The sequence below is a fragment of the Pangasianodon hypophthalmus genome, chromosome 1 (genome assembly GCF_027358585.1).
Source record: "Pangasianodon hypophthalmus isolate fPanHyp1 chromosome 1, fPanHyp1.pri, whole genome shotgun sequence".
In the NCBI taxonomy this organism is placed as follows: domain Eukaryota; kingdom Metazoa; phylum Chordata; class Actinopteri; order Siluriformes; family Pangasiidae; genus Pangasianodon; species Pangasianodon hypophthalmus.
In genome coordinates this window covers 20,586,165-20,610,471 of record NC_069710.1, presented here as the reverse complement: position 1 = coordinate 20,610,471, position 24,307 = coordinate 20,586,165, and the positions used below count along the sequence as shown (strand labels likewise).

The 24,307-nt window shown below is 40.0% G+C and overlaps 1 long non-coding RNA gene and 1 pseudogene across 3 annotated transcripts; both read right to left on the bottom strand.

Annotated features, from left to right (window-relative positions):
• Positions 1-5,080: 5,080 nt before the first annotated feature.
• On the bottom strand, positions 5,081-9,228 carry LOC113542441 (uncharacterized). Of its 3 annotated transcripts, none has more exons than XR_003404305.3 (4): positions 9,005-9,228; positions 7,555-7,613; positions 7,094-7,338; positions 5,081-6,855 (listed from the first exon to the last, which is right to left on the bottom strand). It is a non-coding gene; the product is annotated as an uncharacterized LOC113542441 (long non-coding RNA). The 3 variants fall into 3 exon arrangements; XR_008302234.1 differs by lacking the exon at positions 9,005-9,228 and adding an exon at positions 7,843-7,925; XR_003404303.3 differs by lacking the exons at positions 7,555-7,613; positions 9,005-9,228 and having other exon boundaries at positions 7,094-7,544.
• An 8,375-nt stretch (positions 9,229-17,603) lies between these two features.
• On the bottom strand, positions 17,604-19,158 carry LOC113542603 (FRAS1-related extracellular matrix protein 2-like; annotated as a pseudogene).
• Between the last annotated feature and the right edge of the window lie 5,149 nt (positions 19,159-24,307).

Below are 24,307 nucleotides of genomic sequence, written 5' to 3'. Positions count from 1 at the left end.
TACAACACTCACAGATGAGATATACGCACTATAAGCGCAAACAAGCAGCAACAAACTCCTGGAGCAGGACTCCAACAACTGCACCCTTTACAATCAAGGCACAGACCTCTACGGGCTCCGACTCACAGGAGAAAACCCAGGGTAGACGAGCAAACCAACAAAAACTGCCACTTGCCTTAGCATCGCCAACGCCGTGCTTTTAAAGGAGCTCCGAGGCTAACAATTGTCACAAATCAGTCGCATCTAGTGATGTCATACAGGTGCGACACAACACCGTTGCTGTGGCTTAAAGACACAGGCCCCTCAACATCTATCCACTACATTATCTCCCGAGTCAGGATCCTGAAATAGATTGTGACTGATCAGGGCAAGTATTCTATGTCATGAACACTACGTGAGCTTTACAAGTTGTTGGGGATTAAATTGATTCACACCAGTGTTTATCATCCACAAATGGAAGGGCTGGTGGACCGATTCAGTCAAAAGCTGAAAAACATAATTCGTAAGTTCGTTCATTATGATGCGCGAAATTGGGCTAAGTGGCTAGAGCCCCTGTTATTTACAGTGCGAGAGCCTCCACAGGGTTTTCCCCTTTCGATTTATTGTATGGGCGGAAGCCTCGCGGGGTGCTCAACATCATTTGAGAAAACTGGGAGGAGGGATCTTCAAGCAGTAAAAACAAAATTCAGTACATTCTTGACCTGAGAGCAAAACTCCACACCTTAAGCCACATAACCCAAGAGAATTTGCTACAGGTGCAAGAACGTCAATCCCAGCTGTATAATGGGGTAATCAGCTACGAGAGTTTGCACCGGGAGATAAAGTGCTTGTTTTACTACCTACATCGAGCTCTAAATTACTTGCCAAGTGGCAAGGGCCCATTGAGTTCTCACGACAGGTTGGGGACGTTGACTATGAGGTAAGGCGAACGGATAGTGGTGGGGCACGGCAGGTGTACCACCTTAATCTCCTTAAACTATGGAGGGAGGCAGTTCTCATGGCTTTGGTGATGGTTGTTCCAAAGAGGGAAGAGCTAGGACCAGCGGTAAACCTAAAAACAGTGGCTCAATTCACTCCACCTCTCCGTCCCAAATCACAGACGTGGCTAAATTACAAGCAGAGATTTCCGACATGTTCTCGCCTCTCTCCGGCCACATTGATCTCATAGAGCACCATATAGAGACAACCCCAGGAGTGGTGTTACGCAGCCGCCCCTATCATCTGCCTGAACAAAAAAAAATGTGGTCGAGATGAACTCAAGGCTACGCTTGAAGTGGGAGTAATCGAGGAGTCCCACAGTAACTGGACCAGCCCAGTGATTTTGGTGCCCAAGGCCGATGGGACAGTCCGTTTTTGTGTGGAAAAGTCAACGCAGTGTCTCAATTTGACGTATACCCAATGCCTTGCATTGATGAGCTGCTTGATCAGTTAGGCGCAGCTTGCTTTTATTCAACGGCGGATTTAACATTTAAGGATATTGGTAGATTCCTTTGACTCCAATATCTTGTGAAAAAATGGCCTTTTCCACTCTGTTTGGGTTACGTCAATTCATAACCCTTCCTTTGGGGTTGTTCGGGGCCCCCGTGACATTCCAGCGACTCATGGATAGAATCCTCTGTCCACATGCTGCTTATGCACATGCATCACCTGAGGGCTGTTCTGAGATCATTGAGGCAGGTGAGACTCACAGTGAACCTGGGGAAGTGTGAGATTGGGCTGGTGGAAGTATGTTATCTGGGCTTCCACTTGGGCCATAGGCAGGTGCGTCCCCAAATTGATAAGACAGCAGCAATTGCGGCCTGACCAAGACCCAAGACCAAAAAGGAGGTGAGACAGTTTCTGGGGATGTATCAGGAGACCACAGCAATAAATAAAAAAAAAGCACTGAGAAACAAAAGTAAAAAAAAAAAGATAGTAAACTGCCTCTTGAGTTGTTCCCAAGCCTGCCTTCTGCTTTCTTATTTCCACTCGAACTTGGGGAGAGTGTTACAGTCTCCAAGTACAACAACAATGAAGATGATCAAAGAAATACTGGAGATGACATGAACAACATTTCCAACAGTGCCGATGAAAAAAAATAAAGTGGCCAATGAAGACTTTGAGAAGGACATTCAAGAGGTATTTACTGTACATATACTGTACGTATATGGGCCAAGCAAACCATCCATGGTAACATTACCATTACTAACACCATTTGTTAGAGAAGCCTCAGACACTGAACGTATTGACTGGCAAGACATACAGGGAAACTGTCATGTTTCTAAAGTGTTCGTGCTGGTTTGTAGCTCTGATTCGATGGCTCATCCATTACTTGGTAACACAAAGCAATTTAATGCTTTTTATGGTTGTGACTTTTATCACAAAGGTGGTAAATCCTATCCATAAGTTCGACCTGAACCCCCACTTCGAAATGAGAGAGATCATCTCCGTCATGTAATGTCAGCTTCAGTTAATGATCCAGTGTTTGGAGTCAAAGGGCCATCTCCTTTAATGAAGCTTAGTCACTTCCAAATGATAAATGGTTTCATTCCTGAATATCTACACAATGTGTGCCTTGGAGTCACTCAGCAACTGTCTACATTGTGGTTTGATACAGCAAACAGTAAAGCCCCCTTGGTACATTGGCAAACAGATTGAAAGGGTTTGCTTTGCGACTTGTAAAAATAAAACCTCCTGCTGAGATAACTAGGTCACCAAGGTTAATGAGAGAAAGGAAGTTCTGGAAAGCTTCAGAGTGGTGAGCATTTCTGCTCTTCTGTGCTCTGCCTGTATTGAAAGGCATACCCCCTGCTAGACTTTGGAATCCTGTGTTCCTATTGGTGTTTGGTATATATAGAATAAGATCAAGACTAGAAGCATCTGGTTGTCAGAACTGGCTCTTTGAAAAATTGTCATTGAAATTCAAAGACTGTACGAAGGTCATGTGTATCACATGACTTTCAACATGCACTTGCTCACACATCACACAAAGTGTGAAACACTGGGGGCCATTAAGGGTTCCTTCAGCCTTTGCATTTGAATCCAATACAGGAACTCTATTGAAGTATTTTCAGGGAAGAGAGTATGTTAGCTAGAAAATTGCTGCTGTGGAGAGAATTGCCAGAAAAAGCCAAAAATTCTATCACAAGTGCAAAGATCCAGTCATTTGTTGAAGAACTTTATTTTAATAAGTGAAAAACAGAAAAATGTGAAATATTAAATGAAAGTGTCAAGGGTTTTGGGCATCCCCAATTGCAAGAAAATATCACAACTTCATATAGGCTTGCCATTGCCAAGTTATGTGGAAATCTAAGTAACTGCTTCTGGTCTTACAACCTTGGCTGATGGAGTTCTGTATCACAGTCAAAAATATGGCCGACTTAAGAAAAGATATAAAAGTGCTGTACACTGGAAAAATGGCACATTGTGTTTAATTAATGACTTAGTCATTTTAAACAAAAGTGTGCACAACAAAGCCCTGCATATTGTGCATGTAACAAACATTGCTGTTTAGTTGAGGTACTTGCTAAATCTAGCAGGCCTTTATGTAAAGATTCACAAATAAATGTACAGAGTACTTTCATACATGAGGTTAGGAAGACTGGAAGCATCAGTGCCATCTGGCTTGATATGATAAAAATGGAATGTGGTGGTGCTGAAACAGTTGAAAATTTGCATTATCACTGAAAAAGCCTGCAGAATCTAATCCTCCAAAACAAAAATATTTTTAAATAAACTTTTTAATGTTTGTGAATGAAAAAGACCCAACTTAAAAAGCTTTATTGGCGTTAACAGTAAATAAACGGCCGATGTGGATGAGGCGGTTGACAGTTTTGGACACGATAGTCAAGACTCATGTAGCGAAGCCATGTCTTGTTCTGCTGAAAACTGTACATTACACCTTTGCCAAATCCATATGAACGGGACTAAAAGAGCAGTCATGAGTCATATCACAAGTTCAGTGCCGTAGCCAACGATTTATGTATGATGTGAAGAGACTTGCTCCTTTTGCTCTTTGACTTAATGTTTTGTGATGAGATTTAAAATTACATATTCTGGTAAAGGCTTTATAATATAAGCCAGTACAATCAAGCCTGCTATAAGGCTCTAACACCTTGCAAGAATTGTCAGTAAAATCAGCCAAATGTTTATCTGTTTCTTTGTGGGTTAATCGCACTGTGTACAAAAAAGATCAGGTTCAGTTCCATCCATGTACTATTTACTCTAAGCTATTCCACCCCAAAGCTGACTTGTTACTATAAACTTGAACATGTACTTTTATAAGATCGTATGTAAAATATATGCTGGGGTACTACCTCAAAGTTGCCAATATGTGTGAAAAAAAAAGTATTTAATAGGCTACGCTATCAAAAGAGTAAACACAACTACAAGCCAAGTATACTTAGAATACTTAATTATACTTTTCTTAACTATATCTTGATCAAAAGATTAAGTACAAATATAGGCCAAAATACTTAGACATTTCTGTATACTTGTCAGTATAAGCCAAGTATACTTAAGTATAATTTTATAAGAATATCTCTGATAAGTACATAAAAAGTAGACTGAAAGTATACTCTCTTATTTTTAGTTTAAAAGACGTATACTAACAGCACACTTGAATAAACTTGTTTTGTCTAAGGTTGGATAAAGACGTCTGCCAAATGCCATGAATGTAAATAAAACGGTGACAAGACAAATTTAAAATACACCATGTAAATACAATGTCTACTTTTCCCACCGTTGGTTGAATGTAAATTGAGTTTTCTTGTGTGATATGAAAACTTATATTTCTCTTTGAAAAACAACAGAAACCTTGGCAAAGCCATTATTCTGACGTATTATTCGAAGTGCGATTAATAAAACTGATTTTAAAAAGACATTTTGTCAATTCATTTTACTGGTGATTTGCCCATCTGATTTATATGTTAACATGGAATAATGTTAACATGTCTCACAGCAACAAATTATTGTGGATAACAAATTAATTCTGACACAAATAGATAATTTCACAGTGTAATGTTAGTTTTAAAAAAATGATATTAAGAAGATAATGAATGCAATTTCCAGTGACAATATTAAGCAGAACACACAACCGTACTAAACTTCTAATAAATATTGTCTCAATTTTATTTTATATATGACATATGATCTGAATGTTATGAAAGCTTGTTTCCACCACTGAATAAAAAAAAATTGCGACTTTTTATCTCGCAATTCTAACTTTTTTTTTCCTCACAAATGCAAATTATAAAGTCAGAATATTGGGATTTAAACTCACAATTGTAAGAACATGTCAAAATCGACTTTTTAGTTTATAACTCACAATTATGAGTTTATATCTCACAATTCTGAGAAAAGAAGTAAGAATTGCAAGATGGTAAATCACAATTGCGAGTTATAAAGTTAGAACCGAGAGATATAAACATGCAATTGGAACTTTTTTCCCTCAGAATTATGCCTCCTTTTTGAAATTTTTTTCTCACAGTTGAGTTTATATTCAATTCTGACTTTTTTCCTCAGAACTGCGAGTTCACAATTCTTTTTAATTAGAATTGCGAGTTTATATTTCGGAATTCTTTTTTTTCCCTCAGAACTGTGAGTTTATATCCCACAATTCCGATTTTTTTCCCCCTCAGTTTTTCTGAGTTTCCTGCCCATTGCCCATAATCTAAAAGTTCCTTTTTTTATGATTTTAATTAAAATTAAAATGTTAATTAAATTCAAATTTAAATGATAATTCTGAATTCTTTTTTCTATTTCCATGCGAATTTAATTCAAATTCAGGATATGAATTAGAATTTAAAAAGCATTCTTAATTCACTTCTGAATCTCGAACTCTGGCTCTCCTGGAGTTGTAGCATCTATAAAGTATTCCACTATGAAATTTATCTGATGATTTTTTTTTAGGTCTTCAGGACCACCAAGCGGCTCTAGCAATCGACGAACAAAATGCAGCCCTGCGAGCTGATACAGACAAGATTCATGAGGTCATACAGGGCACCACGTCACCATCGAGCTCCTAAAAATCCACATGCCAAGTAGGATTATGGTTGCACCTGTTAGTGATGCAGAAATGTATATGAACATGTTACGTTTTTAACACTAGTTCCTTATATGAAACCACACAGAAAAAGACCTTGATCTTGAGTTAATGAAGTGATCATTACTAAGGAAAGAGGACAAATTCTCAAGCAAACAGGATAAATACTCATGAAAGCAAACAATAAGCTTGTGTGGACACAAATGAGAAAGTAAATGATAAACTGAAACTGATGACAAAGAAAATAAAAGGAAAATAAAACATCCTTTTCTAAAAATATTATTAAATTCCAAATAACCCATAAAACAACATGAAAGCCCAATATCTGTAAAAGGCAAGGAAGCATATGGCAACTAATTTCAAATAGAACATGCAAAAAAGTAACCCTACATACCACTATAAAAATGCAAATTGCATTTAGCTCAGTCTCACATAACTGATCAGTATTGCTCAGCCTATCTATTAAATTGTCTTGGGCTGCCGTTCATCTCATAGATCAGGTCAGTAACACAGTTTATATACATCTTATCTTGTTTTTCTAGATCCTGTACAGATTCCAAACGTGCTTGATCTAGATTAATCCAATTTTTCCACTGCATTCTCCTTGCTCTTGAAATCACCACCAAAATTGCTTTTTTAGAAACATCATTGACTTCCCCAGTAGGAGGAACAACTGTGTCACAGTTGAATCCATAATCATTCCATTTATCGCCGCGCATATAATATTCAGCATGATTCAGAATCGTCTTCATTGGATCACTTTCAAGAAACAACTTATATGCCAACTCCCACCACTGTCCATCCACGGCATTCACGTCATTCCAATCTGCCATCTGTTGAAAAACAGGAAATAAAAATGAGCATGCAAGTAAACAGCTTGCATCAGTATTACTTTACGTCAATTGTGCAATGTTACATAGACAAATGCAAATGGTGATATGGGATATGTAAATATACACACCCTTCGTATAGGTTAATTTTATGCCCAGTCAAATAAACCTGAATGTATCATATGATACTGGGTTAGTTATGCTTAAATCATAAAGTATCATGCACATTATTAAAACTTACTGTTTAGGCTTTGTGATGTCCTGTGATTTCCTGTAAAACTTATGTGTTGATACAGAGCGGCCGCACTGCCTGTGTCACGGACTTGGTCTTCCTTCTTGACTCCGTGCTGTGGTCCACCCTATATTCGCACGAACTCCCCTGAGATCCGAAAGACACTGACTGCATGCCGGGCTCAATCTCTGGCCGAACTCGTGATCCCCCAGTGAATACACGGACACAACTGTTTGTTGATGTAACTCTGTTTACTGGTGAAGAGAATAAATCATCCCCTGAGTGGTTATATTTCGCTGCAGACATAGATTATCCACAGCGTGCACTACTCTTTGCAACTGCTGTGTTGCCTAATAACAGAGTACTAACAGGAAGTTCATATAATCCAATATTAGCATCACAACATGTGAATACGCTTTGCATGAAACGTAACAATCATAATACACACAACCATATACAAAAAGACATACCTGGTAAAGAGAATAAATCATCCCCTGAGTGGTTATATTTCGCTGCAGACAGAGATTATCTAAATAAAATATAAAATAAAATTAACAACCGTGAGGCCTTTCAAGAATGCTATCCAACAAAATTTCACAAAAGGCCATATAAGTTAGAAAATATACTTTAATTCTCGAGTTAAATGGTCAAAAGATTAGCTAAACTAAATCACAAACCTAAAATACTTAAAAACTCGACTTAATTTGCAGTATAATCAAACAAATGTCACCAAATCAAGACGGAGCACGAATACACACCCTCACAGCGTACGCTACTCTTTGCAACTGCTGTGTTGCGTCATCCTCCGTCTAAACATTTTTCCTGTCTGCAGTCCCCACAAAAACCCACACGAGGGCACTACTACAGAATAAAATTAACTGCTGCTGATTTCAGAAGAATTCACATTAATTAAATAAAAAAATAAAATTAAAATCCTAACTCTGTTACACTTGTACACTTCATTCAAGTTGTTTGGTAAGAAAAGAACTGACATTTGACAACTTAAATACTGTAGGCTTTTTGTATAGACACCCAAGCGAATAATGTCAGTCAACCACCTCGACCAGATGCACATGCATGTGTAACCCAGGTTACCAACAGTATTTAAATGCAGTGTTGCCAACATTGTTACCAGGGTCACGGTTTTCCAAATAAAATTTCAAAATAGCCCAAGTGTGTGGGAAAATGTGATCCTGGCAACAACGCTTCCAGTCCGAGCTCTCTCAGCCCATTGGGCTCTGTGAACACCCCATATAAATAAATTGTCACCAAAACCATACCATTCGTTTATGCTGTGTTTGTGCTGATTTGTGCCGCAAAAACGAACGTTTGTGCTGGTTTGGCGTTCGCGGCGCTGCGCAGACCGATGGGCGTAGACACCAAAGTGCCGCGAGAGCGTAGTATCACTTGTGTGAAAGTGTATGTACTACTTGTGTGCACTATTGAGTTTGCACAGTTGTTTGCATTTTTGTTTGTCGCTGAAGCAAGTATTTATCATTTCTTATCCCAGTGTTTTTAATTTGATTCAAAACAAATGGTACTTATGTTGCCAGAATAAATAAATACACTGTAATCTGTATTTTAAAACTGTAACATTGTAATTAAATACACTGGGATAAGAAATGATAATAAATACTTGCTTCAACGACAAACAAAAATCCAAACAATTGATTTAATATAAAGTCGCAGTATGGTTCAACATGCTAACAAAATTCTCAATAGTGCACACAAGTAGTACATACACTTTCACACAAGTGAAACACGTCATCACATACAGACCTTTTATGTTATGGATTTGAGCTTGATTACGGCACTGGCAATAAAAGCTTTCCATACCTTAAAAAAAGAATAAACGTTAATAGCAGCAGCACGCGAGCACAAACGAACTAGATATGTTTGTACCAGATGAACGGACAGTACCTTGAGTTGCCATCTGTGTCCTCCAGAGATTTTGAGGTATGTCAGACTTTAGGCCAAAAGGCCATATAAGTTAGAAAATATACTTTAATTCTCGAGTTAAATGGTCAAAAGATTAGCTAAACTAAATCACAAACCTAAAATACTTAAAAACTCGACTTAATTTGCAGTATAATCAAACAAATGTCACCAAATCAAGACGGAGCACGAATACACACCCTCACAGCGTACGCTACTCTTTGCAACTGCTGTGTTGCGTCATCCTCCGTCTAAACATTTTTCCTGTCTGCAGTCCCCACAAAAACCCACACGAGGGCACTACTACAGAATAAAATTAACTGCTGCTGATTTCAGAAGAATTCACATTAATTAAATAAAAAAATAAAATTAAAATCCTAACTCTGTTACACTTGTACACTTCATTCAAGTTGTTTGGTAAGAAAAGAACTGACATTTGACAACTTAAATACTGTAGGCTTTTTGTATAGACACCCAAGCGAATAATGTCAGTCAACCACCTCGACCAGATGCACATGCATGTGTAACCCAGGTTACCAACAGTATTTAAATGCAGTGTTGCCAACATTGTTACCAGGGTCACGGTTTTCCAAATAAAATTTCAAAATAGCCCAAGTGTGTGGGAAAATGTGATCCTGGCAACAACGCTTCCAGTCCGAGCTCTCTCAGCCCATTGGGCTCTGTGAACACCCCATATAAATAAATTGTCACCAAAACCATACCATTCGTTTATGCTGTGTTTGTGCTGATTTGTGCCGCAAAAACGAACGTTTGTGCTGGTTTGGCGTTCGCGGCGCTGCGCAGACCGATGGGCGTAGACACCAAAGTGCCGCGAGAGCGTAGTATCACTTGTGTGAAAGTGTATGTACTACTTGTGTGCACTATTGAGTTTGCACAGTTGTTTGCATTTTTGTTTGTCGCTGAAGCAAGTATTTATCATTTCTTATCCCAGTGTTTTTAATTTGATTCAAAACAAATGGTACTTATGTTGCCAGAATAAATAAATACACTGTAATCTGTATTTTAAAACTGTAACATTGTAATTAAATACACTGGGATAAGAAATGATAATAAATACTTGCTTCAACGACAAACAAAAATCCAAACAATTGATTTAATATAAAGTCGCAGTATGGTTCAACATGCTAACAAAATTCTCAATAGTGCACACAAGTAGTACATACACTTTCACACAAGTGAAACACGTCATCACATACAGACCTTTTATGTTATGGATTTGAGCTTGATTACGGCACTGGCAATAAAAGCTTTCCATACCTTAAAAAAAGAATAAACGTTAATAGCAGCAGCACGCGAGCACAAACGAACTAGATATGTTTGTACCAGATGAACGGACAGTACCTTGAGTTGCCATCTGTGTCCTCCAGAGATTTTGAGGTATGTCAGACTTTAGGCCAAAAGGCCATATAAGTTAGAAAATATACTTTAATTCTCGAGTTAAATGGTCAAAAGATTAGCTAAACTAAATCACAAACCTAAAATACTTAAAAACTCGACTTAATTTGCAGTATAATCAAACAAATGTCACCAAATCAAGACGGAGCACGAATACACACCCTCACAGCGTACGCTACTCTTTGCAACTGCTGTGTTGCGTCATCCTCCGTCTAAACATTTTTCCTGTCTGCAGTCCCCACAAAAACCCACACGAGGGCACTACTACAGAATAAAATTAACTGCTGCTGATTTCAGAAGAATTCACATTAATTAAATAAAAAAATAAAATTAAAATCCTAACTCTGTTACACTTGTACACTTCATTCAAGTTGTTTGGTAAGAAAAGAACTGACATTTGACAACTTAAATACTGTAGGCTTTTTGTATAGACACCCAAGCGAATAATGTCAGTCAACCACCTCGACCAGATGCACATGCATGTGTAACCCAGGTTACCAACAGTATTTAAATGCAGTGTTGCCAACATTGTTACCAGGGTCACGGTTTTCCAAATAAAATTTCAAAATAGCCCAAGTGTGTGGGAAAATGTGATCCTGGCAACAACGCTTCCAGTCCGAGCTCTCTCAGCCCATTGGGCTCTGTGAACACCCCATATAAATAAATTGTCACCAAAACCATACCATTCGTTTATGCTGTGTTTGTGCTGATTTGTGCCGCAAAAACGAACGTTTGTGCTGGTTTGGCGTTCGCGGCGCTGCGCAGACCGATGGGCGTAGACACCAAAGTGCCGCGAGAGCGTAGTATCACTTGTGTGAAAGTGTATGTACTACTTGTGTGCACTATTGAGTTTGCACAGTTGTTTGCATTTTTGTTTGTCGCTGAAGCAAGTATTTATCATTTCTTATCCCAGTGTTTTTAATTTGATTCAAAACAAATGGTACTTATGTTGCCAGAATAAATAAATACACTGTAATCTGTATTTTAAAACTGTAACATTGTAATTAAATACACTGGGATAAGAAATGATAATAAATACTTGCTTCAACGACAAACAAAAATCCAAACAATTGATTTAATATAAAGTCGCAGTATGGTTCAACATGCTAACAAAATTCTCAATAGTGCACACAAGTAGTACATACACTTTCACACAAGTGAAACACGTCATCACATACAGACCTTTTATGTTATGGATTTGAGCTTGATTACGGCACTGGCAATAAAAGCTTTCCATACCTTAAAAAAAGAATAAACGTTAATAGCAGCAGCACGCGAGCACAAACGAACTAGATATGTTTGTACCAGATGAACGGACAGTACCTTGAGTTGCCATCTGTGTCCTCCAGAGATTTTGAGGTATGTCAGACTTTATAGACTATGCAGGGCAGCGCAGACCGACAGGCGTATGACATCAAAGTTTGGAGAATTACGCAGTACTGATCGCAGAACTATGCTCTCGCGGCACTTTGGTGTCTACGCCGATCGGTCTGCGCCGCGCCGCTTGAAGTCTAAACATAGCTAATGTCTAAAGATGGGAATGTTATGTTGTTTCTTTCTACAGCACAAAACGGCACAAATAGAGCACAAACGAACGCCACCTGTTTTGGGTGATTTAAACGACACGGGGTGGAGAGTGACGTCACTGCACCGAATAATACGTGTTATTTCCAAGTCAGGGAAAAACATACAGTGATCATTTTAGCTGCACAAACCAGCACAATTTGAGCACAAACGAATGCCACCTGTTTGGGGTGATTTAAACGACATGGGGCGAAGAGTGACGTCACTGCTCCCAAAATTCTTCTTGTTATATCTCGGGAAGGGAAGTAATTACAGGGTTTGTTTTAATGGCACAAACCGAGCACAAACAAACGGCACCAATCTGATACGATCTGGACGACATGGGGTGGAGAGTGACGTCACACAGCCAAAAAAAGAATGTTTAATATCTTGAACGCCAAATCAGCACAAACGTTCGTTTTTGCGGCACAAATCAGCACAAACGAATGGTATAGTTTTGGTGACAATTTATTTATATGGGGTGCCAACTTCACAGAGCCAGCTCATTGTGTTTGTGATGTAAATTGTAGTGGTTTGGTTAGGGGTAGGGAACGTTGATCCTGGCGGGCCACTGCCCTGCAGAGTTTAGCTGCAACCCTAATCAAACACACCTGAACCAGCTAATCAAGGTTCTCCAGGATCAACGTTCACCACCTCTGGGTTAAGTGAACGCTATGTTGAAGGTATGTTGCGTGTTGACTGCTGTGTGAATATGGTAACTTTGTGTTTTTAGTTGCCTTTGTTTAGTTTGAGTGTGTTTAACTAAGCCCTTTTGTTGTATGTATCTATGTAGAGCTGGACTGTGTGGTTAATATACTATCTCTGTGGGATCATTTGTAGGGAGGTGGATGATATTTAATTTGAGAACTCATGTTTTCTCCTTTGTTTAAATAGGGAGGGAGTATGGGAGGAGTAAGAAAGGGGGGAAAAAAGGAGAAAAAAACAGTTTAGTAAGAATTTTATCCTAGACGTTTGTTATTTTGGAAATTTCCATTTCCTCTCCTGAAGTCTTATGTTTATATCCCACTGATTATTTAAATAAAACTACTTTTATGTTTTTACTTTGAAAACTGGTGTCACTATGCTTTCTGCCTGTCCTGGGACCTGGAGACGGGAGTTCTCTCACTCTCCCAACAGAAATTCAGAATTAAATTTTTTTGAAACGTGGAAACAGAGAAAACAGCAACAAATTATTGTAGATAAATTAATTCGGACAAATAGATAATTTCACAGTGTAATGTTAGTTTTAAAAAATGATATTAAGATGATGAATACAATTTCCAGTGATAATATTAAGCAGAACACACAACCGTACTAAACTTCTAATAAATATTGTCTCAATTTTATTTTATATATGACCAGGGCCTAAAATTAACACTCGCCAAGCGCCAATTGCGAGTAAAAATCGGCGTTGGCGAGTGTATGTAACAGTGTCAGTCGCCAGTTGGCGGGTAAAACTTTTACGAATTATAACAATGCAATGTAGTGAGAACAGCAGCCAGTTTTTAAAGAGATTTGCTGTTTCTGAAGTAAGCGAATAAAATGATCTTTTCCGAAGACGAGATCATTGTGATTGGTTAGCTGCCCTGTCATACGCCTCAAGAGCGAATCAAATAATAGAATACAAACGGGCTGATAAGGTCAGAGCAGTGATTGGCTAGCTTGATTGTAAGCACGGGTCTAATAACTTTTACTTCAGAAAATATTGCTGCTTTATTTAACTTTTCCTTTCTTTATTCAATGTAACCCGAGAATGTGGCGACACATACCTGGGGTTATGCCGCCGAAACGGAAACATGATGAGCAAACATCAGAAAGTCATGACGGTTCTCGGTGTTTTAGTGAGAGATGGCGTTTCACTGACGATGGATCAAAGAGAGACTGGCTTGTATTTGATACCGCGACTAACACGATGGCCTGCTCTGTTTGCAAAAAACATGCAAAGGACAAGAATCTCAAAAATTCGTTTGTTTTAGGGACAGAAAAAAAAATGAAACTCGAAAACCTTAAAGAACAAGAAAAGTCCTGGTCACACAAACACTGCGTTGCCCAGGCCACGTCTTTACCTGCCTTGTCAACTCCGACAGTCAGGCTCTGACCGCACTTCAGGAGCAGACAGCCACCAAGATGAAGAATGCTTCATCGGAGGATGAGGGGTAATGGGAATGTGTGTGAAAGAGAGTAGGCTGATTTGATTGTCTGGCTTTCAGTCAGTGAAATGAATTAATTCATTATTCAAAGAAACTGAAAAAAGTTAATAAATCAGTTTGTTGTTTTTTTTCTTGAAAGTAAATCAAGGACAAATTAAAAACATTTTTAAAGATGTTTAGTCATTGTAGTAGTAATAACTGCCTGTTTTCCCCCCACTGTTCTTTATATGGCTAAATATGTTCGTGAATAATTCTAAATGCATAATTAAATCAATAAAAAGCCTGAAAAACGTGTGCATTTAATCTTTCAGTGCAGAATTTTTAGGACTTCCCATTGTCCTCCAAAGTCAAAATGAAGAGGTCACTGGTGGCGCAACGCAACAGGGAGTGAGTCACAAAACATTCAGCAAAACAGGTGACAAGCTCTTACATAATGACAGGCGAGAGCATGAATTTTAAACACAGGATTCCAGCCTAAGACTTCCCTACATCTGGTCCGCCCCATCTCCCAAATTAGACCCCTTAATCACATCTGCACTGATACACAGTGGTTACGGTGTACCGCGTACAACCTGGCTCTCTGTTCCCTTTGCTCTGACCTACTTCTTTAAATTATTGGTATTAGAGGAAGAAGCCAAATGTAAAAAATGTAAACCTGTGATTCTTCGTGCATGGATGAAACCACTTTTCATATCAAAAATAAAACGTCTTCTTTCATCAACAGCACACACTCTCTTCGTGAAATATTTAGCGAATGCCAAAGAGCAAGCGGTAGCAGAATATGGGGAAAGGGCAAAGTAAATAAAGAGAAGTGATTGTCCCTTCTGCTTCACTGCTCGTACTGATGAGGTCAAGTCAGGTTTGCCAGGTCTCTCCCTCTCGTTTTCGCACTTCTGCCCTCTTCCAGCGTCTGGGACACATTTCAGACTAAGTTAGCCTGACAAGGATTTCACATCTTCTCTCTAGGCATTCATGTTTGAAGGAGTTCGTCAATGCTTTAGCTGGTAGAGGTCATGCAACTCTGCTGATTAAAATGCCTTGTTTCAGAGCAAAATTCTTATTCTGGCTAAAAGGCACTGTAGGGATGTGCAAAAGGGCATGTTTTCAAAACTGAAAATCCAGGCTAGTTGATTTATTTATTTTTTATTTTACTTTTTATTTTTTGGCAAATAGTTTGATAGGTGGCTAACCTGTTAGGATTATGCAAAGCTATAAGTTGATTGGTTAGCTTGCCACCTGTAAGCTAACAACTAAATATTATATACACAATGAATCTAAATATCAATTCATAAATTTGTGTAAATAAAACATAAATTTATGTATTTTCATGGTTACAACAAAATTAATATATTTAGAAAAATATAATTAAATTATAATTATTATTAAATTATAATTAAAATATATTAAAATATATATATTTTAATATTTTAAAATATAATTAAAGAATATATATATAAAATAACAGAAAAAAGTACTGGCAGCTTATTACCCAGACATTATCTAGTAATTTTACGGACATTTTCATTAACCCTAAAACACAACGCAAAATTCAAAATACACTTAAATTTCCTCAATAAATTAAATTAAATTAAATTAAATTAAAAATAAAACAAAACATATATAAAATGTTTTGTTTTATATATGTTTTGTTTTATTTTTAATTTAATTTAATTTAAATTAAATTAAAAATAAAACAAAACATATATAAAATGTGGTAACACTTTACAATAAGGTTCATTAGTTAACATTAGTTAACTACTTTAGTTAACATGAACAATGAATGAACGAATGAACAATACATGTATTAATCTCATAATCTCAGTTAATGTTAATTTGAACATTTACTAATGCATTATTAAAATCAAAAATTGTGCTTGTTAACATTAGTTAATGCACCGCGAGTTAACATGAACTAACAATGACCAGCTCTATTTTCATTAACTAACATTAACAAAGATATAATAAATACTGTAATAAATGCATTGTTCATTGTTGTTTCATGTTAGTTAATTCATTAACTAACATTAACTAATGGAATATATATATATATATATATATATATATATATATATATATATATATATATATATATATATATATATATATATATTAGTATTACATTATATAAATTATATTATACAATATTATTTTAGCTTTTTGTTGAACAGTTACAAGACTTCATCCACTTCTACATTCACTTATTATAGATATTGTAAGGGGTTTGTAAACTTATGAACACAACTGCATACATCACTTCTGCCAATCATTTCATGCATCATAACAGTCACATCTCATGCATCTAATAAGATTAATTAATCATTATTTACATCAAACTGCCCCTCCGAAAATCGTCAAGTTTTAAACAGCTTGATTATGAACACAAGTTATAAAACAAAGAATCCTAATATTGAGTATTTAAATAGCCAGTTAAGTTTGAGTGTGTAATGGGGCAATATGTCAGGTAACACCACTACAAACTTATGCCACTGGTTGAGCCACTGTTGTTATGTACAGCCCAGTTAAGATACGCAAAAAAAAAACACACACACACATTGCAATTCTGTTTGTTATGGCTAGAGGCAAAGAAATTACAAACTTCATCTTTAACTCTATTTAAAATGTGGTTTGCCTCTAACCAGTAACTCCTTTCTCGAAAAATAGTCATTTACTACAGGGATGTTAGAAGGCAGAAGTATGAGAACTTAATAATTGAAAGGAGATGTGTGAACGCTCTAGTTGTCTCATCAAGAATTTAATCCGAAGGCTAAGAGACAGACACATCTTACAGTTTGTGCTCTTGGCAAAGGGCAAAGTGCCTGTTTCAAGATGGAACTACATTATTTCAAGCATTAATAAGGGCAGAGAACCTTTCCTGAACATGACGGGTAGGAGACTATTCTTACATGTCTATCTTCAGTGACGGTTCTAAAGAGCATTACAATGCACAGTGCTGAATGTAAAAAGTAATAAGGTTTCACAGAACCCAATCATTGAACATTTCTGTGCTGATGATACATTACCTTGTGTGAAGGTGTCCAGGCTAATAGGGTAGCCATGCTCTGGCTGTGCAGTGATATGAAAAACCAAAGCTTCAGGGCTGCTGTCTCTGTCCACTGCCTTCAGGACTTTGTTTGTGATCTGATAACCGAAGTGACCTGCAGACAAGACCTTTAAAGTCGGTGCACCTTTGTTAACCGCAATTTGAGACACACCGTTGTCCACAGACACAATGGTGATCTTCATGGTCTGGGGCCTTTGGGTCTCAAATATGGTATCAGGGAAGACAAAAAAATGGCATAATGAGTTTGCTTTGTACCTCAGTCACTATAAGGTCATGAACGGTCAGTACCGTTTTTTTATTGTCAACATCAACAATTGAAACACGGAACGTGTGGAACACAGGGTTGTAGCCATCGGTCACCTCAGACTCAAAGCTGTCCATCTTGACTTCATCATCAGTGGTATGGTTGTAGTATGTCAATGCTGCCCACAGTAATATAGAAGTATCTGTCAGTTAGAGGATTGATGCCATCTGTTACGTCAAACGTGGAAGATCACGAATGCCTTCCTGTCCATTGTGAGTGTACAAGGTGAGCCACTTGTTCATTTTGTGTGAAATTCATTCCAACTGTTATGTTCTCCAAAGATCCAGCAGATCTTTTCCCTACATATCCTGCCGTAGCGAACAATGAAAGTAAGGAAATCATCATCTGAGTCCAGATCAGTAACCTTTAGTACTTTCCCATTTATCTCTTTCGTCTCACCAATCTCAATTTCAAGTCCATCGTTAATGGCGTCTCTTGGAGTTTCATCATCCACAGGAATAATCATGATCATGATGGTGCCTTCAACTGAATGCTTCCCATCTGTAAGAAGAACATTAAACTTGTCTTCAGAGGTTTCAGAATCATCATGTTCATGAATTATGCTGGAGGCTTCCTTGATTTGTTCCAGAGTGAAGATTGTGATTGGAACAGAGCCACTAGAAAGCTGACTGAGGATGAACCCATGTTGTGGAGGTTTGGTAATGTTAAACGTCAACTCTTCTGCAGGAACATCAGCATCGACTCCATTCAAGAGTGGTGTGTCAATGATAATTTTCATGCCCTCCATTATAACAAACTCTCGCATAAATATCTCCGGTTTTTCATCATTGGTGGGAATAATGACAATGGGAAAGAACTGTCTCTTGGAGAAATTCACACCAACTGAACATCTGAACGTGAACCTGTCCTCCACTGGCTCAACTCTTATGTATGCTTTGAACGTAATGAATATGTCCATCATTCATATCTCTGATGGTAAAAGTGGTTACGGCTATTCCCGACCTTGACTTTTCAGAGCCTGGTGCTGGAGAGATGTTCTCCACATATCCTGATGTGGGCTGAACAATTAGCATGTCTGCATCCTCATCTTAACTGATGCATACTGATTGTGTTTTTATCCCCCTCAAGGACATTAAAGGTACTGCCAACTGTGACTACTGGAGTTTGGTTATCTACAGGGAGAATGGTGACGTGAACACGGACTCCTTTTACTTGGTTACCCCCTACAATCCACTCATCAGACATGTCAGAGAGGGTCAGGTTGAAAAAATCTTCTATTGAAGTAAGACCAATCTCACCACTGGTGTGAGCATACACAACCAGACCACTGATGATTTCAGCTTGGGTGAATCTGCTTGAAGAAACTCCATCCACCAGAATTTCTCCAAACTTAGGGGCTTCTTCTACAATGAACGTTAACCTCAAGTCATCAGTGTCCCCATCTTTTCCTTGGATGATATTGGTGGTAATTTCTGTTGGTCCATTTACCAGAACGTCCAAGCGAGAGCCAAAGGTGCCATTTGTGAGGCTAAGCGTTGGCGTCTCATCATCAATAAGCTTCACTGCTACCTTTACAGTGATAGTTACAACATGAACACCATCAAATAACCTCAAGTTTAAAAGAGTCACTTGTCGTTTCATCTCCATTGTGGACGTAAGATACTTTGCCTTCAGAGATATCCATCAAATTGAAACTACTCCCTTGTTTTAAATCAGCAAATATGTTGAACATGGCCATGTAGAGGAGTTTGACTTAGCATGAATGAAATTTGTGTGCTGTGCAATGTTCATTATCTGCGGAGGTTTGTTGTTCACAGGCTGCAGAAAAATCTTAAAAACTCCATCCATGGCATTTCCAGTGGAGTCTTCTACTGTGAAACGGAACATGAGGTATGATGCCGAGCGCAAGGTCAGGTGGACTGTAGGAAATCTTATGATGGTTAATTTGTGCTTGGGTGAATTATGTTGTCAGTATCGGGGCTGTCAGTCAAAACAACAGACCCAAGTTTAATGGGATTATTCTCATCCGTGTCTGTTGGTGGTTGAGTTATTGTATACTTCAGGTCACGGTCCTCAGAGTCCAAGTCTGTGTACTGAAGAACATTCTTGCTAAAATAAGTCAGCTGTTACTCATGTACCATCATCTGCAAGGTAGTGCCTTGGAAAAGCACGGGTGGAATATCATCAATATGTGGCAAAGCAGTCTAAGCAGTGATAGTTTTAGCTGATCACTAGAGCTAGTCACACCAAATTATGGTGGAACAGGCTAACCAGAAATACAAGTTTAGTAAAACAATTACACCGACTACGCCACCCTGTTAGGCACAGGGAACCATCATTACACCATCAAAAGGAACACAGGTTCGTTGTCCGTGATGGACGTTGTCTGTCACGCCGTGACAGAAACACCACCACCATACAGGAGGGACAGCCGAAGTCGGGTTTACAAGCCTGGACATAGAGTCACAGAAAATCATCAAAAAAGAAAAAAATCAAAAGTCTACCAACTCCACGCGAAACGACGTGGTACAATGTCACACACGCGGCACAACACAACCCACTTCACACAAGAAGCCTCACAAGGTAGCGCAGTTCGCGTCACACCGGAAGCAAATGAAGCACAACAGCATGGACAAGCATGCGCGGAGGAAAACAGGGAGCAAAACAGCAGCACCACTGGATACCGCCCTGCGATCCTGATTAAATATCCGGAAAACCAATCTTCAAATATGGGCAGCTCTACCTGATAAAAAAAGAGAGAAACATTTTACGGTGCACTACATTAACATTAAATGACCCATACACCTACCGTCATTTTGCAGATATGGTTGGAATTCCTAAAATACGCACCCGGAGGCCAAAGATTTTCCAACACATTAAAGAGCCAATCCGAGGGGAAAACAGCAGACAACCCACACAGCCACAATTAATCCTACAAAACAAAAACTATTAACTAAGAAAGTAATTCAAATCAAGAGCATAAACTATTCCAGTCAGCGTTAACCTAGTAGCCAAGCAGCACATACCATCAACGCAGCGGGAGCCATGAGCGATATCGGAAATGGGCGGTCCTCAAGCTATGGCGCACACCGGGCAGTGCCCCATGCCCCAGAATATATACACAGGCCAATCACGCAGTGAGTAAACCATGCCCTGCTCATTACAACCCTACCGGAAACAATTAACATGCCATTTTAGTCTTAAAATATAAACCAACTGCATGACTCACCACAATCTATCCCACACTCTAGGATAGTTGACGATCACTGAATCACACAGTTAGTCCCAAGGCCTAAAAATGGCCCTTACAGCACTAGACCTAGGTTGAGAAGAGCTCCCGAGCCCCACTCCTGCTGACCGGGGAAGGTGGTGTGGGTTAATTGACTACCTGCTGTCACCCTTCCTGTCCTCCGCAACTCGCTCCCATTTTCCCCAAATGAACCTTCAGCCTAGGGCTCCAAACTGTTGGGAAGGTCACTTAACTCTTGTTGGGGCCTCTGACCCACCTGCACTGGGCCTAGTGCTACTGACTGGCCTGATGGACCTATCCCTGTGTCTGCGTTTACACTATCAAACGCTGTCTCCGGGGCTGTTTGCTCACACCCCTGTACTACAGCCCACAACTCCATCTCATCCTCTCCATCTGATGAGGACTCACTTGCTAGGGGGTCTTGAAACCTGCCCCCTGCCCCAACAGCCACAGGTTCCTTCCGCACATGGCCTTTGAGTAACGAACGATGCACATTCCTTACCTTAGTCAAGTCATCCACGGGGGCGATCGCATACACTATGCCTCCCCTCATTAAGCGCTTGTACCACTAGATATAGTACTGGGCTCCACAAATCTTGGATCTTATGGCGTCCCCTCACCCCATTTTCGCGGAGATACACTAACTGGCCTTCAACCAGTGGCACATCTCTAACATACTCATCATGCCGTGCCTTACGCTTACCTGCCGCAGCCTGCAACCATTCACGTGCCCCTTGGAAAGCCACTTGAAGTCAAGTCTGATGCTCTGCCACCCAATCATGCACACTGCCTACCCTTGCTGGTGGATTTCTCCCTAACAGAAAATCAAAAGGCAACCGGGGTTCTTGGCCAAACATCAGAAAGTGTGGTGACTCTCCTGTTGCCTGATGTGGAGTACTATTATAACAAAACAGCACCTGAGGGAGGCAAGCGACCCAGTCTCGCTTCCTGGAAACTGGCAACGTGCGCAACAAATTATGCAGAGTTCGATTAAAACATTCGCATTGGCCATTACCAGCCGGATGGCAAGGTGTTGTACGTGACTTCCCCATACCATATAACCCACATAATTGATGCAACAATGAGGATTCAAAATTCCGACCTTGGTCAGAATGGAGACGAACTGGCATGCCAAACTTATAAAACCACTCTATTACCAATATCTGAGCCACCGTCTCTGCCCGCTGATCCCGAGTTGAAACTGCCAAGGTATACTTACTGAACACATCAGTCATCACCAGCACGTTCTCAATGCCAGTATTGGATGGCTCCAACACAGTAAAGTCAATGGCCAAAATCTCATTTGGCCTTGTGGCTAACAAATGACTCATAAATCCCCGTGCCAACGGCTGGGTATCTTTTGCAGCCTGGCATCAATCACACTCTTGACACCAGCGAGCAACATCTGAAAACAAGCTAGGCCAATAACACTGCTGTCGAACCAGCTCTGTAGTGCGATCTATACCCTGATTGCCATGTTGCTGGTGCAGCTGCCGCAACACTTCAACCTTCAAAACCTCAGGCAACACCACCTGAAAAACCTCCTCCTTACCATTAGGGCAGAACATCCAGCGGACTAATGCCAAGGCAGCCTTAGACAACCGCCGCCGTTCCTCAAGGCCTGGACGAACTTTACGCCTCCAGAATCCCAAGACTTCCTTAATGACTGAGTCAGCAGCCTGTAACGAACATAATTCCCCAGCTGCATACCCAGGCAGTGTAGTAACTGCACATTGTGTCACCACTCCCGCAGGGTCCAACCCTGTCCACTGCCTTAAGGGTGCTGGAACTGCAGTACCCGGGGCCAACCCACTCAATACACTGGAGTCAAGTGGGTCCCACCGAGAAAGTGCATATGCATTACAGTTACTCTTACCAGAAGGATCCCTGATATCGAAGTCAAATGCAGCCAACTGGGCAGCCCACCACTGCTCAGTAGCGCCAAGCTTAGCAGATGTCAGATGGCTCAGGGGGTTGTTATCTGTAAAAACAATACACTTATTACCCAACAGGTACTCACGAAACCTCTCTGTCGTTGCCCATTTAAGAGCCAAGAACTCCAATTTCATGGAACTGTAATTAGACATATTGTGCTCGGTAGGCCTAAGACTACGACTTACATAAGCCATCGGGCGCACTACACCTTCCTGTTCCTGTGAGAGGACTGCCCCCAAACCTTGGTGACTCGCATCCACCTCCAGGACAAAGGGCTTGGAAAAGTCTGCGTAAGTGAATACTGGAGTAGTGGTAAGTTTCTGCTTCAACCCCTCAAAGCTCTCCTGACAAGACTCATCCCAAGCACAAGGAAACTTCGCCCCGGCTGCTTCCTAGACTTGTTCCGATCGCTAGCAAACTCCCCAACCAACCTATGTAAAGGACCAGCCAACTTGGCAAACCCCTCCACAAAGCGGTGATAATAGCTGGCAAAACCGAGAAAAGAATGAAGCTCAGGGACGTCAGCAGGCCGTTGCCACTGAGCCACAGCCTCAATCTTAGCGGGGTTAGTTGCTACCCTCCGGGACGAAATAACATGACCCAGGTATTTCACCTCTTGTTGGAAAAAGACACATTTCTCTAATTTAGCCTTCAAACCTTCCCGCTCCAAGCGACTTAAAACAACCTCCAACCTCTCCAAGTGCTGAGTGACAGAGGTAGAATACACCACAATGTCATCCAAATACAAAAGTAGAGACTGACATTGCTGGTTCCCAAACAATCGTTCCATCAACCGCTGGAAGGTAGAGGGAGCATTGCACAACCCAAAAGGCATACGATTCCACTGGAATAAGCCAAATGGTGTGCAAAAAGCGGTCTTAGGCTTATCACTCTCTGACAGGGACCTGATTATACCCACTGGCTAAATCCATAGTGGAAAACCAGCGGGCCCCTGTTAACACATCCAGCGACTCCTCAATACGAGGCAAGGGAAATGCATCCCTTCTAGTCTTGGCATTAAGCTGGCGGTAGTCCACACACAAGCGTACGCTACCGTCCTTCTTTTTAACCAAAACAATTGGGGATGCATAAGGGCTGCTACTCTCCCTTATGACTTGAGACTCCAACAGCTGATTAATGTGAGCTCGCACTACATCATATTCGGAAGGGGGAATACGGCGATGACGTTGCCGTACCAGAATGTCGTCTAAAAGTGGAATATCATGTGAAATAAGATTGGTACATCCCAAGTCACCCTCATAAGCAGAGAAGACAGTCTGGTACTTCTGAAGCAGAACCCTAACCTGCTCCTGTTCTCTCTCAGGCAACACAGACAAATCCACTGTCCCAATCTGTTCCAAAACCGTAGAACCCATGGCTTGGATGGCTTGGGAACACATGGTGGCTGCCTCTGATCTAACCTCAGTAACTCCCACTGGTAAACTGAGAACATACACACTGGTCAGGGTACCCAACACTGTGTGGAAAAAGCAAAACATCAGACATACCCACATTGACTACCGGCACATACACTGTGTCTCCGGTCACCCACAACAATGCGGGAGAAACCAACAAATCCTCAGGTATCCCTGACTCTAAAGGTTCAATAAGCACTGAACTATTCACAAACTGCTCTGCACAGGTAGCT